The sequence below is a fragment of the Ostrinia furnacalis genome, unplaced genomic scaffold (genome assembly GCF_004193835.3).
Source record: "Ostrinia furnacalis isolate ACB-3 unplaced genomic scaffold, ASM419383v2 OfSCF2961, whole genome shotgun sequence".
NCBI lineage: Eukaryota > Metazoa > Arthropoda > Insecta > Lepidoptera > Crambidae > Ostrinia > Ostrinia furnacalis.
The window spans coordinates 60,092-78,050 of record NW_021133200.1 but is presented as its reverse complement, the minus strand read 5'-3'; the positions used below and the strand labels follow the sequence as shown (position 1 = coordinate 78,050).

Below are 17,959 nucleotides of genomic sequence, written 5' to 3'. Positions count from 1 at the left end.
CCCGGGAGTTTTTGGTAGTTATTTATATGAAAATATATTTCTGATACTAAGTTGTAACAAATAATAGTAGTTACATTTCTGTTGGTTTTACGCCCAGATTCCATAGAAAAGTGCCCATCATCCTTTATTAAGATTATTTAAAATATTTATTGAATTATCTGAAATTGTCGATTTAAATTCAAATAACGTCTACCTACTAGAATCCTTCTGATTTGTAACTTACCTCAACAAATGCATAATAAATGGTTTTATCGTCAGCGCCCGCGCCTGTCATTAAGCGGTCCCGTTACTCGCACCTGAAGGGAATGCGCGCACGCAGCCTGGAGCGCATGCACCGAAACATTACTCCTACATTTGTGATTAAGAACGCCCAGTTTTTTGATTAAATATGATAATTATTTTATTGACATAATAATATAACCTATTTCTGAGAAATTACAGACGCACGTTATCGTGGAAATCTTTTGATTTTATCTTTAGTATGGGCCAAGGATTCGCGAAAATGTCATCGAAGTATAGTTTACTGTGTGTAACATTTGGGATTCTACTATATTTTCAAACCTATACCAATACAGTAAAACAGGCAAAAAACGGCGTCCGTTACCCAGGATTCACGGGTTCTAACCCACAGAGTGGTAAAAAATGAAGCTTTTTTACCATTTGTCGAAGTTTTATTTAAAAGTTTTTGTGGTTGTTTATTTTTTTCTTTTGATTAACCTTGCTATAAATACTGCCATATGGACATTCATAGAGTAGGAATAGCGGCGGCTCGTCCCATTCAGGTAAAAAACTCCTAATTTTTTTTTCAAATGTGGTCTCTCTTATAGTTTAAACCGTTATTTCAAATAATTGTAATAATTTAAATCCATTTCAATATGTTTCTATATCTTACTAATATTATAAATGCGAAAGTTTGGATATCTGGATGTTTGTTACTCTTTCACGCAAAAACTACTGAACGGATTGATGAAACTTTACAGTGTTATTGTTTATAAACCAGAATAACATATACAGGGTGTCCCGTAATGTANCCAGAAACTTGAATTTTGGGCACATTAGAATAATAATTTTTAACCAAGGTAGATAAAGTTAAAAACGGGATTATTTCCAAAAAACCAAAAATTGTCGACAATTACAGCAAGAATTTACCAAGTGTTATACCATTTTGGAATCCTTACTAAATGCGCCAAATTATGACGTCACATGCCACACTTGCGTAGTACTTTTTTTTTCAGTACAGTCAGTTTAAACTAGACAAAATTTTTATTTTGAAAATTTTTTTGGGAATAATGTATTTTTTTTTATCCAAGCTGGAGCAGCTGGTTTTGTAATTTTGATAACAATTTAGAGAAGCATTATTCAGGGTTACATAACAAAAAAAAAATTTGGAAAAAGTGAAGATTTGTGGCAACACGAGTAAAAAGACCGTCACCTGGAGTAGAAATTTTTGTTTTTTTTTAAATTCCCATTATTTTGAAAATATGCCACATAGATTTTTTTTTATATTTTTCTGATAACCAGCACAACTTGCCTCAACACCCAGTTCCGGCTTGACGTTACATTACGGGACACCCTGTATACTATAATTTATGACGATCTGTGACAAACTAAATTTCACGCGGGTGAAGCTGCAGGCAAAAGCTAGTCTGTAAATAATTTAAAATAAAATATAACAATACATTGCTTTTATGTCAAAAACGTCAAGAAAGCTCATTTTCATTCGACGCAATTTTAAAGCAGCGTCAAAAAGCCACAACAGCACCGAAACATTAAAAAGCGATTCACTCGCATAGATTTTAACAGTCATAAGTTTACAGAAGCTCGAGCAAGCAGCACTGCAGTCTCGTACAAGGTCGTTGTAACTCCGGCGCAAGTCACAGCCGCGCGGCTATCGCCCTCGATTTGTGACGCTCACGTTCCAATCGCTTCAGATGTTGAGTTAAAATTAAGTTTATTTGCTCCAGTTACAAATAATTAACAAGAACCGCCAGATTTTGGGACGATTTTAGATTATTCAATTAATCCTCATCTGTTGGTTGCTTTAGAAAGTTCAAGTAGATCTAGCTTTGTCTGCTTCGATACAGTCATTAGTTTAGAATAAATAATATGATTATCTTGTTAATTGTAATATCACTTCTAATCTACTAATATTAGTCATGATTAATTGTTTGTATAGAAAAAGCTCCGCAACTGGACCGATTTGAAAAAATCTTTCACCATTAGAATGCTACATTATCCCAAGGTAACGTAGGCTACAGCACCGAAATTAACACGGGCGAAACCGCGGGTAAAAGTAAAAACTAGTTCAGCATAAACCAGTCAAGTTATTTGACCTTTGGGTTATTTCTAAAATCCAGACTTAGACCAGTGCAACTCAGCACCACCTTACTTCAACTGTAACTATAACCATAACCCGAGCAAGAGACACGTGGAAGCTAGAACCGGTCAGGCGAGCGAGGGCGGTGCGGAATCTCGGGACGTCAGGGCAGTCTAATAAGTCGTATTGGCACCGCTTAATGACTACGGAACTAACATTCCGCCTTTCCTGGGTCTAATAATGGGACTAAATCACAATTATATTTATTTGTGAATTTCATTTGATAAATTACTGAAGTCAGCTCGAATATGTTTTATAAAAGCAATTCGCCACACGGTCCTAACTTAAGGAGCAATGGACACGTGGAGGCTAGAACCGGTCAGGCGAGCGGGGGCGGTCCGGAATCTCGGGACGTCGGGGCAGTCTAATAAGACGTATTGGGAACCGCTTGATGACTAAGCAACTAACATTCCGCCTTCCCTGGATCTAATAATGGGGCTAAATTTACACTTAGCTATACCAAGTTCAAAGAACTTCATTTAATGTAAGCAGGTTTTTAATCTTAATATTATGCTGAAGAGTTTGTTTATTTGTTTGCTTGAACGCGCTAATCTCAGGAAGTACTGGTTCATTTTGAAACAATATTTTTGAATAACCCATTTATCAAGGAAAGCTTTAGGCTATATAACATCACCCTACAGCCAATAATGGCGGGATAATAATGTTGAAAAGCGAAATACTATTCTATTTTCACGCGTACGAAGTCGCGGGCGCAGCTAGTCTCTTATAAAATAGTAGATACCTACACACGACAGCACATCAGGCTACCCATTTTTAATTTAAACTGCACAAGAACCCACAGTGTTTACCTTAACGTGCCGTCGTCTGTACATGTTGTACCTACTTATCAAAAATATTCAACATCACCGGGACAAACAAATGAAATGAATAGAAGAAAAACAGGCAGCGTGAATAAAATTCTGAACAAAGGTGACGACAAATTACTAACAGAGGAAAAATGATTTCTTTTATCTCCAGTTTCCTTTGAAGCACTTACAATGCGCTTAGAAACAAACAAGTTCTTTAGTATGAGTGAAGTTTGAATAAATATAATTACATGTGAAAATATGCTCAAGGAGTAGAAGCAGTAGAAGATTTACATTAAAATGTATGGTGCGCGGGGTTAAGCGTGGCACAGCGGTGTCGAGCTCAGTAGAGCTGTGCGGGATGAAGCGGGGCTGAGCGGTGTAGAGCAAGGATCTTGTTCAATCATTCAATTTTTTCCCAATTTGGTAATTTTCCAATCATTTGACCCGAGGCTGAGTGGAACGTTACTCTAATTGACTATGACCTTGACATTCGAAAGGATGAAAACATCTAACGACAATTCGCATGCAAAAATAACAAGGCGTTTAGACCGCGTTAACTGAAGCCGGGCGGTCACATTGAGGCAATTTCTTAATCTTAACTCAGGACGACTTTTATGGTAGGCTTTAGTATAAGTTAAAAATAATTGTGTGTTAAATGCTTGAGGGGCCTTAGTAAGTGAAAACGGCAATAATGACTGTTTTCTGTTAGCTGTTACATAAAGAATTGACGATATTTCGTACTGAAATGTTCAATATGTATTACAGAACGTACCTATGTGTGATGGGATGACTGTTTTGAAAACACGATTAATTTTGCTCGATAGAAGAAATTCTTAAAGTTAGCTCTGAAATTTTGTATAAAATCTTAATATGGCCGTGTTTTACAATAAAAATTCCTATAAAATCACAAAGACATTGGTATAAACCTCTTCGATTTCCTGACTGTTTTAGATTTCAAAAAAACTAAATAAGAATATACCTATTTATTAACTTTCTGATAAAAATGTGAATGGCGCTTACGATGTTTAGTTTAGACACAGATTATGGATGACGTTTAAAAAATGGCACGCTCGTTTTCACAATTTTCATTATATTTATTTGACATACGATATCTATCCTATCCATATCGACATGTGCGGAAACGTCACGCTTACGCATTTCAATAAATCCCCATTTTATAAAAAAAAACTCAATATTTGTACGGCTGCAACACAAACGTCGTTACACATTTTGAACGAAATTAAAGCCGCACCGTTAAAATTAATTGAAATTAAGATGTCTTAACTTGTTTTTATGCAAAGCCTATGTATGTTCCCTTTGGAAACGTGAGTAAAATTTCATAACGCCGGGAGCGAACGCGCGCATATAGGATATGGAAACGTTCCGTAGTCTCACCTCTACAATCTTAGCCTGATGTTATTACCCTCGCTGCCTTCTAGTCACTTTTAATAGCCGACCCATTTAGTGAGCGGTGAGTGGTTGTCTGCCCCGGTATCGAGATGAGACATTTGATATGACAGGCGTCCCGTTGTCTCATCGATATCCAAGATTATGCAGCTTTCTGAAGAAATCTGCTTCGCACAAAAAGTGCTTGCTGTCTTTGATAGATAACAAAGCATAATACACTCAACATCAAATAAATCGCACCTCCCGCAACAAGCACTTTCAAACGTATGCATCCCCACTTCCCACCAATATTGGCACCATTTAAAATCCTAGTTCTAAGCTTCATTTCATTAAAGGAAAGGTTTTTACCCCAAAAATGTGTCTTTAGAAGGATCCAGAGTCACTTCTTCAAAAAATAGGCTATTACGCTTGAGCCAACTTTTATGGCTATAAAACTGTTAAGTTGGGATTAATCGGTATCCATCTGTTAAAGAGGACACGTGTGATCATTATTTGGTTTTAGTATAACCATAAAATTTGGTCTAATTAATCCCACAGGTGAGCCCAAAGTGAGGTCTCTTTTCAAGTCACATTTATGGTATATGATAATCATTTATTTAGAAATTAAATGTGTTTTTCTTTAAGGATATTTATTGGGCTTTCAAATAACACCAATATTGTTGGGGCACCATGATTGTGTCAGAAGAAAATCTTTAAAGTTCGCGTCGCAGAAGGTGCGGTTTATTTGATGTTGAGTGTAGTTGGGGGCATCCATTAATTACGTGAGACAATTTTGGCTATTTCTATTTTCAACCCCCCTTCTCCCCTTGGTGAGATTTCGTGAGATTTTGCTCAACTTCTCCCCCTTCCCTCTAATCTCACGTGAGATTTTTCAAAATGCGTAATTGCAATGTAAATGAGTTATTCTATGCTTCGATTAGTTAATTAATGCATTAGATTTAAACATAATATACAGGGTGTCCCGTAATGTAACGTCAAGCCGGAACTGGGTGTTGAGGCAAGTTGTGCTGGTTATCAGAAAAATATAGTGGCAACACGAGTAAAAGAACCGTCACCTGGAGTAGAATTTTTTGATTTTTTTTAAATGCCTATTATTTTTAAAATATGCCACATAGATTTTTTTTTATATTTTTCTGATAACCAGCACAACTTGCCTCAACACCCAGTTCCGGCTTGACGTTACATTACGGGACACCCTGTATAAAAAACTTCTCTTAAAATGAGATCGCAATTGAGTGGATACCTCTTTTCGGTTTCGTTGTATAATGTACGAGTAAAACTATTTAAATTTTAAATTGTTTCTAGCTGAACAATTATTACGAGATATTTGTCGAGACCCCCCCTCTCCCCTACGTGAGATTTAGTGAGGTTTTTCCTGACCCCCTCCCCCCCTAAATGTCTCACGTAACCTACAATCCTACTCTATTATTGTTACATCCATTGTAAAGTTGGTTGTTTCTGTACCTGCAGGGACTTCAGTTTCGCGTTAGGGTTTTCAGGTTCCAATGAACTTTAGCCTGTTAGGCACTTTAATTGAGTTTGTAGTTTCGCGGCGAATATCATCATAACCAGGTTGCCTGGAAGCCGGCAGTGGATCGCGTACGAATGAATACGTTACAGTTGCTAGCTTGTTAAATATTCTGACACGATACTGAAGTTTAATGTTTAACTGTTAAAACAAAATAACTTAGGCTGGGTTGCACCATCTTATTTTACTTACTTTGACAAACGTCAGAAATCTGTCAAACTCCATACAAAAAGCACCGGATAATGTTATTGTTCCGATTAAAACAAGGTGGTGCAACTCAGCCTTAGTATTATCTCGTATGATTATAAAACTTTATTATTTAAAGTTACTAACTTAATTTGTTGTTTCGTAACAAAATAAACTTTTATCTTGCTTTTCTTTTAATTACAATCCAATCTGGAGGAATACAAAAGGAGCAACTTTTAGCATTCTACGATAAATTCAGCCAAATTGTTTCATGTAGGTACGTGCACAAATTGTGGATATTATAAAGTTAGCGAAACTATACCACAATTAACGTTCCCGATACCGTGCAGGTGCAGCTTAATCACTTTACGTCCATTTATCTTCTAAGGTCACGGAACAAGCGCTTTTATGCAGGTCGAAGTTTAGACATAATTCAATTACAAGCAAAATGATGCTCTACTAGGTATAGACTTCCGCTGATATCCGTGTATCCGATATTGCGTGTAGAGTACGGACGTGACGTTAATGTATAATTTTCCTGCAGATGCTGACACTAAAGTGCGCAACACTGCATTTATTCTCTGCATGAAAGAAAAATGCACGTGTGCAGAACCAGCTTTACATGTTCCAAGCTCCGCTGCAAACTCTGCGTTACAATGAAAGGGGCCTAAAACATTTCACCTTAATCCACCACTCTTGCCTATTTCACTGCGTTACAAATGGAAAAGAAAATTAAGTACCCGCTTTGAAATGTCGCGTTTTCTTATTCATTCCTATCGTTTAGTAAGAATACATGGATATTTTCTTCCCATCACGTCTCATTTTTTTCCGTAAGGATGTGCCAAATTATGCTTAAAACTGAAAGAATCAAACATAATTTAAAGAAATCTAATAAAATATACCAGACTTTTATACATCAATAGAGTTAATTTTTTATCATTTAGGTATAAAAAATATAAGAAAAATAAATTCATACAATTTAAACCAAAAATACCTTTAAATTTTTACTTTGTCTTTTGTGTTTTGAAAAATCTTCTCGTTTTAGATGCCAACAGTAATCGCCTAGCATAGTTGTGTACCAACGGCCTTGAAATCGTTCTTAAAGCTTCTTTACATCTTGGTGGAACTTCTCTCACCCTGCTCATCACTGACAGCACCAAGATTAGATTGAAAGAAAGAAGTGGGAATGAAGAAAGTGAATTTTTAACCTCATTCTACAACCCAACTTTTCGTATGCTTTTAACATGTTGTTAACTAGCTGTTCAGCATTTTCGGCTCTATGGTTTCCTAAAAACCCTTTTACAACTGCTTTCAGTGATGACCAGGCATCAAGTTCCTTGTAAGTAAGCTTTTTGTCAAAATTTAGGTATTTCATTAATGTGCGTATTTGTGGTCCCATGAATGTCCCTTCTTTGAGTTTTGCGTCACTTAACTTTGAAAAAAACGTCTTCAAATATATAAATCCATCTCCCTCTTTATTCTTAGCCTTAAAATTTTCTTTCAACAGACCAAGTATTATGTGGAGTGGTGTTTACCACAAACAAAACTTATTTGGTGCATTTTTGCAGTTGCGACGGCCACTTACTTCAGTAGTCATGATGGATTTTCAAATAAATATGCTCAGAGATATCGAGGTTATCGAATGGAAACGATTTTATATGAAATAAAACAATGAAAAAGTATAATATCATCGAAAACCTCAACTGTTCTTATACGCCTAAAGTGAGGGTAGTTAAAATAATGATTGACTTGTACCTCGAGAACTAGACGTGATGGATACCACATATATTTGGAACTTTTTATCTATGACTAATTACCTATTCATTCCAGCTATCAGTTTAACGGGTACCAAAATCGTGTAACGCAGTGTTTTCAAATGCAAGCTGAGTTAACTGCAATTACACGTTTTCATGACTCAAGCGCTAAATAATCGAGTTAGTATTAATCTGGGGTGAGAAAAAAGCCCTGACACTGCGACCGTCCCGGAATAAATTATATTAATCCCCGCGACCCTTCTGTATCAAGTCGAAATAGGTTACGAGTAATTTTGGCTAATAGAGCTTGCAGGCTTAAGGTGGGTCCGGCCTCTCTTTGAAGAGACCTTTGTAGAGATGCAAAAATATTTAGATTTTTTTCTTTAATTTAAATAAGGACAAGGCATCTTTTCCGGACAAAGGTTATTGAGACAGTAAAAAGATTTGAAGAACATTATACCTACTAGGTTTTGTCTGAAAAAATTCAAAATTTTCCCTCTTTTTTTCCTGTAAATTGAAAAGTGATTTTCATCCATGAAAATTGTTTACTTTCATAAAGTATTACAAAAAAACTAACCATGATCTGCGAGCAGATTTTGAGCTGTAAGAAAATGCGTAAACAAAAGTTTTTCTTTCATTCGGATAAGACTAAGGAAAAGACGGATGATAGCAACCTCGGGACGGTGTTCCAAGTTCACTGTACAAGTTACCATGAAGTTTCCCCGCCTGTCACTTACACTCCGCATGTTATAGCGATACCATCGTACCCCCATTTTAGCCGCAAAAATAAACATGGAATTTTATAGAGCGGTAATGACTCGTATACATCAATATGTTTACGCACTGAATTTCGCGATTCGAACACTTGACATTCAACTAGGTACCTATACTCTTTAAACAATCTAGTGCTGCACATTTTAATTTTTTATAACTTTAACTTTTTTATAACTTTTAACTAGCTGTGCCCACGACTTCGTACGCGTGCAAAGCATTTTTATTTTCTTCTGCCCTATTGGTTGTAGGGTGATGTTAGTTAGCCTAAAGCCTTCCTCGATAAATGGGCTATCCAACACAAAAATATTTTTTCACTGGACCATTAGTATTGATAGCTAGGGCGTCCAAGCAAACAAACAAACTTCAGCTTTATAATATTAGTATATGTATGATCGTATAAAGGTTTCCTTGCACAAGATAAGTACATATTTACAGTAATATTAAGTCGTATACAGTCAATTACACTACGGGTATTCCAGCATTCGCTGATGCTGGCATCCTGAATATTTCATTTGACCGCAACTGCATATTAAAAGGTGCTTTTGAAATTTAAAGTTTCGACGAATGTTTTGTTGCGTTTTCCGCAATTGTACAATTGGGTCGGTAATTGCAAATAACGTTGCTGTACTCTATGATTATGTCAGTTAATTTTCAATACCAAATCCAAACATAAAATTGGTGCACAGTATGTTATAAACTAAAGTATAGCTTCAAATATACATATTTGTATATCAAATTGGTATGCATTAATGGTATCGATTAAAAACGTAAGTGCCTGACATCACATCTTACTCTGCTGACATTTAAATTGAGTTATATGAAACTTAAAGTTTAATATCAAACGTTGGAATTTGAATGGTGTATAAAATGTCTCAATATAATCATGCGGGTCTGCGACATATGCAAGTAAAAATTGCATACCTACATGCAAGCGTCGCCTGGGAACAAGTCCACGATAACTTGGAATTATTTCGAATGTAAGGCATAATTAACTGAAATGAGAACAGTTTATCCGGAACATGGCATTGACATTTAAGTTAATGAGTAAATGAATTCAACAACGCCACATTTAACCATCAAATTAATATAAAAGCAAAAAACTCCAACACCACAAATCTACGCGCCCTATTCTGAAGATAAATTATTTTTAAATCTCTAACTAACACAGAAAACACCTTGCAAAAGATTTCGGCTGCTAAAGTCATAACCTAAGTATAGAATTTATATGGTATTCATTTAGTTTAAATGTTTAAAATATTTCAATTGTATTCAAAACTAACGCTCTACATGTTAATATTAATGCGCTAAATAAAGATTGAATCGTATTCGACATGACCCCTGATTGAAACTACTTTGTATGCAAAAGGCTATTTTAAATGCATTAAAATTAGATAGTCCCTTCTGGATTACACCTCTCAAAATGCTCAGTATAATTTTGGTTAATAAATTATTAACATTGCTGTGCTCCTACAGGTAGACTCAGAATTACATACATGCAGCCCTTCAAACGAAATATGAATGACAACTTATTATATCTTTAATAGGACAGGTAAAAAACAAGTACCTACAACATGCCATTATAATACAGTAGCTGCTTTGTTTAAAAGAAATTCTCGGGCAAAAAGGAACAAAAAATTTCATTAAATTACCTACCTGCACATGTCATAACAACAACTCAGACCAATTTTCCGATAGGAGTATTCTTAGATGATAAAACTTTCTGCTCGAGACCCTCTTAAGATCATATTTCAACAAAAGTATTTGAATATAAAAACCTTAAGTTGTGTTTTGTACCTTTTTCGCCGTCTGAAAAGTCAACAAAGGATTCCATTTCATCATTTGAAAGCCAGCGTTATTCATCTTTTTTTAAATTACGTTTTGTTTTCGTGAAAGGAGGCTTCGATACATCATCAATAATGATATTATTCATTAAACTGAAGCTTATAGCGATTGTATATTGTTTTAAAATTTGAGTAACCAAGTTTTCTGATGCCTATAAGCTACGAGTAGCTACTATTTTGTTTGTCTTTGAATTACGTGTAAATGGCAGTTAATTCACAAATGAGGGGATTGACAAAATATATTTCTCATTCAAAGTCCGTTTGCATTTGCATACTTGTGCAACGGAGCAAATAACGGTAGGAAGTTGCTACTAAACTTTGGAATCTGTTAACTCCCAATTAATTTGTTGTGGGTCTAAGACAGTTCAGCTTTCCCCCTACAGGGAGGCGGGTTTAGTTGGTGATCAAATTATAGATCCTGACTTTAAATGTCAATGTGACATATCTAACAACGATGTACCTTATGCTTCAGCCCGAGTGATGCAACTTTTTAAACGTACCTATTTAAGTATTCCTCTCGCTCTGTTCGGTCTGCATCAGAAAATTAACTTGCCGCTCAAAACTTTAGTTTACGAGCGTAGTCTAAGATTGGGCTAGAACTACGTGGTTAGCAATTGCTTTAGGAGAAAGATACCAGAAACAATTGCAGATACCGCATTCAAATTCCTAATTCTACAATTGCATAAATAACTATACTTTTGATGAAGGGATTTTGTTTAAAAGACTAATGTTTTAATTATTTTGATTTATTTATTGATTCGTGGAAATAAGACTATAAAACCATAATAAGCAGGTTCCAAGACACCGTTAGTTCTAAAAGTGGACCAAACGACACAACAATTAACACGACAATGTCAAGAAACCGAATAAAATAAAAGCTGCCAATCAGCTGAGCTTTTTCAATCGTTCAATTTAATTGCCACTAGCACGTGTATTGTAGATTCATAGACGTATGAATCATACTGGCAGACTGACACACAAACCTTGAATGAAAGGTAAACATAGATTTCGAAATGGTGAAGCTGCAGTCGTGTCACTGACTTTAAAAGTGATGATTCTGCATACAGGTGCGTGCTTTATCTTTGAGATCTATCGAAAGTTCACTTCAGATTATTGCAGATTGAAATTAAGAGCTTGTACCTATTTAAGTTAAAGTTATAGCAAAAAATGAGTTAATACGGAATGAAGCAAAATGTTGAAAACAGAAAATCACTAAAGTGAAAGCTATTTCTGTAGCTATTTATTAATTTATGAAAGCTTTCAAATTCAATACACGAGTGTAGGTACATGTATGTACTGGAATATAAATAGTACCAATGTGAAAATTATTATTTTTTGTTGCCTACCAGCATGTTTCATCGTGTTAAGTGGTTGTGGTTAGTTAGGTTACGGGTTATCTGAGTCATCGCCCTCAGATGTGCATTCATATAGGCAGTCAATTACAAAGTCAGTATAACGGGACCAAGTTTGCATTGACTCTGTCAGTTCCCCGTTTTCGAGAATATGAATAAATTGCCTCGTAAGTGCGTTGAAGTCGATAAAGATGATTCAGAAAGTCACCATCACCGTATTGCGTATTAATATACATATACCTACAGTCTACACGGCTCGTAGGTAAAGCTATTTTATATAGGTACACCATCTATTACGGTCTCTAGGTGACATTAATTATGAACTCCATGGAAGTAAATTGAAATTAATGATAATTTCTATCTTATAAAGGAGGAATGGTATTAAAACTGAAACGCTTAATCACAAAATATTAAAGCGAACTTAATGAGAAACTGTGTTTCACGTGCCCATCACTCTGAAAACGAAACCTGTTTTGGAGACATTATGTATGGTGCTGGGGTATGCATTTGCACGGTATGTGAAAACCTCAGCATTAAGTTTAACCGACTCAAAAAATTGTAATGTTAAAGTCCAAACAAAAAACTAAAGTGACAGTGAGTAGCCAACATTTGCCGTAGGGGTTTGACGATGGAGGTTCGTCTTACTAAAGCGCGACTTAGACCACTTAGACAAGTTGGAGTTATTATTTATGTTAGCAAGTGGCCAGAAAGAAAAGAATATCCCATGGTCGGACTTAAAAGGACCAAGTTCAACCGGTATGTACTTAATGCCAATGGCAGACCTATTGGTACGTTAAGAAAAAAATATAGAGATTGACTGACTAAGTTACTTATTATAAGAATTAATCCTACTGCTGTACAAGGTTCATAAATTACACAGAATAAAGTCTTGTAAAACTATAACGTAATAATAATGTTATTAATAAAAATGAGTTACACAAGAGATTATTATTCTACTGCCCAGTATTTAAGTTGAAATACATACAAAAAGTAGAACTTTAGAACTTTGTTTTTAATTAATTATCTACATTAGAACTAATGTTGGTAGCTGGGTAACTGCTAAACACACCGTGCTAAAATAGCTTATCTGTTCACATCTCAATGAATTTGACGCTTCAGTTGTGATGAGGGGTGACAGAGCCCCGAAAATTGCGAGAAGTACCTACTTAAAACAAAGAATGAATTACTTTATCTGAAATCTTTTAACTTTGAATATTCTATCAAAGTCAAACTCAGCCTACAATTAGTAACTGGGATACATTCAGCGAAAATGGAAATTGTTCAACAAAAGATGTTATTAATGCCCTAATTAGAAATTACAATTGCTTTAATAAATAATTAATGAAGCGAAAGAATTTCAGTTATGGCAGCCCAAATTCTTCCAAGTAAGGACACGGACTGTGTTCTTACAGGATAATGTATTGTGATTAAATTGAAATAAATGAATTATTATAATAAATGAATTATGATAGAAGTAATTATTAAATGATGTTAGGTAGTTAATTAACACTGTATATTATAATAGAACACGTAACTTTTTTGTCATGATTTACTTGAACATACACAAAAACTATTTAATTTGATTGATATCAATGTTATTATAAACCTTTGCATTGATTTATAATAAAATTGATATCAATAAAAAGGTTTAAATAACTTTTAATCTTTTGCAAATGCCACAGACCCAGTGGTGCCCAGTGGTTAATGAAATCAAATCTGTTAACAGTCAACCAGCGAAACCAAAAATACCAAGGCAATCTCGGAAGTAGCAAGAAACCCTATGAAAACGAAATCCACGTTTCTTGCTCGAAAAATTAATAATTTTTACATAAACTTTTAAAATCACGTGGAAACATGAAAGTAATCACGTTTCTATGTGATGTTTGCAAGTTTTTCTATTAAAAGCTTGCTATTAAAAGGTAAAACTGCATCCATCTGTGTCTGACGTTAGTTTAGTCTGTGTTTATTAAGTACGAGTACGCCACCGCTATGAAGCGGTCTCGTTGTTCGGTCGGAACTATGTAATAGACGCATACTATAATGTTAATATTCGTTTTGTAGAATAGCTCAAATACTACAATGCAAATAAAACGTACTTTAAGGCCTGGTTTTCCGTAGCCAAATGGCAAAAAACGGAACCCTTATAGATTCATCATGTCTCTCTGTCTATCTGTCCGTCCGTATGTCACAGCCACTTTTTCCGAAACTATAAGAAGATAACTATAGGTAGGTACTGTAGAAAGAAACTTGGTATTTAGATGTATTCTGTAAACCCATACGTGTGTATTATCTATGGATAGGTCTTCAAAAATTATATTGAGGTTTTTAATATCTTCTTCTTCTTTCGTTACGTTTCAGCTAAAGACGTCCACTGCTGGACAAAGGCCTCCCCCAAGGATTTCCACAANGCCCGTGGTCGCCACTCGAGAACTTTCCTGCCCCAACGGCCATCGTCTCTACGAGCTATGTGCCCCGCCCACTGCCACTTGATTTTAGCAATTCTGCGAGCTATGTCGGTTACTTTGGTTCTCCTGCGGATCTCCTCATTTCTGATTCGATCACGCAGGGAAACTCCGAGCATAGCCCGCTCCATTTCCCGCTTTTAATATCATTTGTTTCTAAACTGAATAGTTTGCGCGAGAGACGCTTCCAAAGTAGTAATATTAGTGTCTGTCCTGTTTTCGTTCAAAAACAGAATTCGATCATTATTTCCAAAATTTATAACAAATTCCAAAGGCCCTTATTACTCGTAGAAGCACAAAACTTGTATTAGTCACGATGTGGAGTAATATAGGGCACTTTTATCCTCGGAATAAAACAGTCGCGAGATAGTTTCGGAAAGGTGCCTGATAACGTCTTACAGCTGCAAACTGCATCTAAAGCCGGTGGCAGCTTAGCTGGCGAGCAATCGCTGGCTAAGCTGCATAATATGGATTTTTTTTTTTAGTCTGGTAGTTTATTACCAGATAATTAGAGATAAATGTAGATGTTGACTTTCTTAAATAGTTTTTTTTTTTAGAGAGAGTGGTATAGTTTCTCGCTATTTTGTACGAGCAAACTGTAAAAGTACGTGAGTCAATAATATTTACAAAAATGATAATGATGATGATAGTTATATACAATGTTTTTTTTTTATAAATTTTTTTGTTTTTATATTTTTGTTTTGTTTTTAGTGTTGTGTATTTTTTTTTTAGGTACTGTACAGTACAGCTTGAATAACTTGAATGAGCTGCAACATCGGTCCGGTCTAACCGAAGACATCTATGACGTAAGAATTGATGCAGCCCACACAAAAGAAGACATAGGTATACATAGACATCAAGTAGGTCCAACCCAACCCTCCACTTTATGAGAGTTGAGCACAATAATTTCGCTGTTTATCCAATAAAAGCCGATTAATTACATTTACTCCCTTCTCAGTGGACCCAATTGCTAATAAATCTTTGGTTGGCTTTGCTATTAATTTAATAGGTTCATTTACAGACTTCCATTCTAACATTGGACAATAAACCAATATTATATTGAAGTAATGTCCCTTGTTTTGATCGTTTACTTAGATCGAGTTAAGCTTTGACCTATGTATATTAAAATTTGATATTAGGATCAAGACTCTGTTTGACCCTTAATAAAGTTGTTTAATTTAACTAAAAACTGAGGTTTCATTTGTATCTGATGTTTATTTGATTACAAGTAGGTAACAAAATAATATTGTGTTCAGCAACTTATGCATTTTTGCATACCAGCAGCTATCTCCCGATGCCACTACTCTTTCGATACAAAATTTTTTGGAGATCAGCTTTATGCAGCACTCAGCAGTTGTTATATCAAATCCGAACTAATACTTCGAAAACCAAATTATTTAGCTGCCAGTTGGGTTTTTGCTGAAATGTTCCGCGTACCGATTTGGAAAATCTCGTAAAAATCTTTTCATACAGTTTGATAATATTCATCATGTTATCCTGCAAACCATAAATCATGTCTTCATTGTATTTTATCTTAGTAGGATATTTCATTTTAATACTTATAAAGTAAAACAGTTAAATTATTTCAGTTCCTTCTTCATCTTCAAAGATTATTCTTAAATCTTCCCTGTTCCCGACTGTCAATTAGAGCTTGTATTGTAACCCTTCATCAACTTGAATTTCAGGAAGCTTTTTAAAATCTTGAGAAGCATAAATTATTAATAGAAAGCCCATTGGGGTAAGCTCCTTACTCACGGCTTACCAACAATGTTGAATACGTAACAATACTCCTACACGGTCAAAATCCAGTTATAAATGAATAAAAATAAATGTTTTTTTAAGAATATGACTAATTTTAACACAGCTGAAAATTGATAAGCAAGTTTTAGTCAATTTCAAATTTCTTTTTACAGCGACTCTACTTTTTCCGATGAGTTATTGTCTTAAAGTAAATATAATGCTACAATAAAAGCAGAATCATCAAAATGTACCTATTCGATCTAAAGAATAACTAAATTACATTAAATATACGTAATTATTTCTTGGAGTCCTCTTTTTCCAAAGAAAACACGTTTATAATACTTACAACCAATGAGATTTGCAGCTCTACGAGTAGGTATATGGAAAATAATCTCTACTTGGTCTCCTTTCAAGACAATCGTAAGCAATATGATACCAAGAACATGATAACAAGTGACAATAACTTTGTGTTAAGTTTTCAAACCGCGCTGCAGTTCCTAGAAATAAACGTTAATAAACAACGCCTTTGTTGATCATATCGTTGTCTTTGTGGTAAAGTAGTTGCCGACACCATCGAGGATGCAATTCTAACATAAAATATCAACTGATTACACCGTCGCTTTGTTTCAATAATCTAAAATAACAAAGAAAACATAATCTGCTCCCACGCGGTTACAAAATCTATTCTAATTCGAATATTATTTTCCAGTAAAGTCCGTTTTACTTACCGGTTTAGTGGGGACTTCGTCCAGCCATGACTTTAAGCTCACACATGCACACGTACAGTTTAAAAACAAACTTTGTAAAGTTTTTCGAAGTTACAACACCTCCGTGGTTAAAGCCCAACTCGTTGCGGGGGTTTTATTGGTGGAGGTTGTGATAGATCTGTTGTTTTAATAGGATTGTTTGAATGGAACTGGTTTGGAACGGCGAAAAGTGAACATGTAAGTTTGTTTGTGACGGCGCGCTTTCGGGCGGCGCGGTGGTACGCGGGCGCTGTGTGGAAGGTACCGCGCGAATGACGGGCCGGACGGGCGACGGACGGCAACGAGTCTCGTTGCAGCCTGGCGGGCCGGCAACGTCGCGCAGCGCACGCGGGGGGTTCGAATGCCTCCTTCCTTACCTTACCATCTCTCATCATGGGCGTCATTGTTTCGTCATTTGTTATCTCACGGCACTCCAAAAGAAACTTTTTATACTATATCGACACGGGCAGTGCTCCTGCATTCCCGATTTCCTTGTTTGATTTTGATTGCAGCTGTAATTTCTTTTGAATTACATTTTAATAAATATATTTTCCTAAGTTATTAGTACGATGGCAATGAAACATAATCCTATTTGAAAATAAAATATTCATGTTATAAGGTTACTGAAAGACATAAGCCGCAAAACAAAGTTTTAAACTAAGTCGCTAGTTTAGCACACCTATTTATTATTTAATAGAATTAATTCAAAACTTTGTTTGAAGCGCACCGACTCTCCTCCGTGTTGAAATGGGTGCAGCAATTTAATATTCACAGAACAATTTAAGCTAGTATTTCCATGTAAAATGTCTCTAATATTATAAATAATGTAGTAAGAAAGATAATATTTGCATTAAAATTGGTTTTATGAACAAAATTAACTAATATGTTACAACATTGTTTTAATTTTCTAATTAGTAAGTTACGATCAATAAAAACAACTGACATAAACTTTATGACCAATGTAAATTACCGCCAGAAAAAAG

The 17,959-nt window shown here is 35.3% G+C and overlaps 1 protein-coding gene across 1 annotated transcript in view; it reads right to left on the bottom strand.

Annotated features, from left to right (window-relative positions):
- The window catches only part of LOC114356818 (carboxyl-terminal PDZ ligand of neuronal nitric oxide synthase protein-like), a gene marked incomplete at its 3' end in the record, with an annotated part of 93,742 nt that extends 76,475 nt beyond the window's left edge, over positions 1 to 17,267 (bottom strand). Inside the window, exon 1 of the mRNA XM_028310180.1 lies at positions 16,959 to 17,267. The remainder of the gene's footprint in view (positions 1 to 16,958) is intronic.
- Between the last annotated feature and the right edge of the window lie 692 nt (positions 17,268 to 17,959).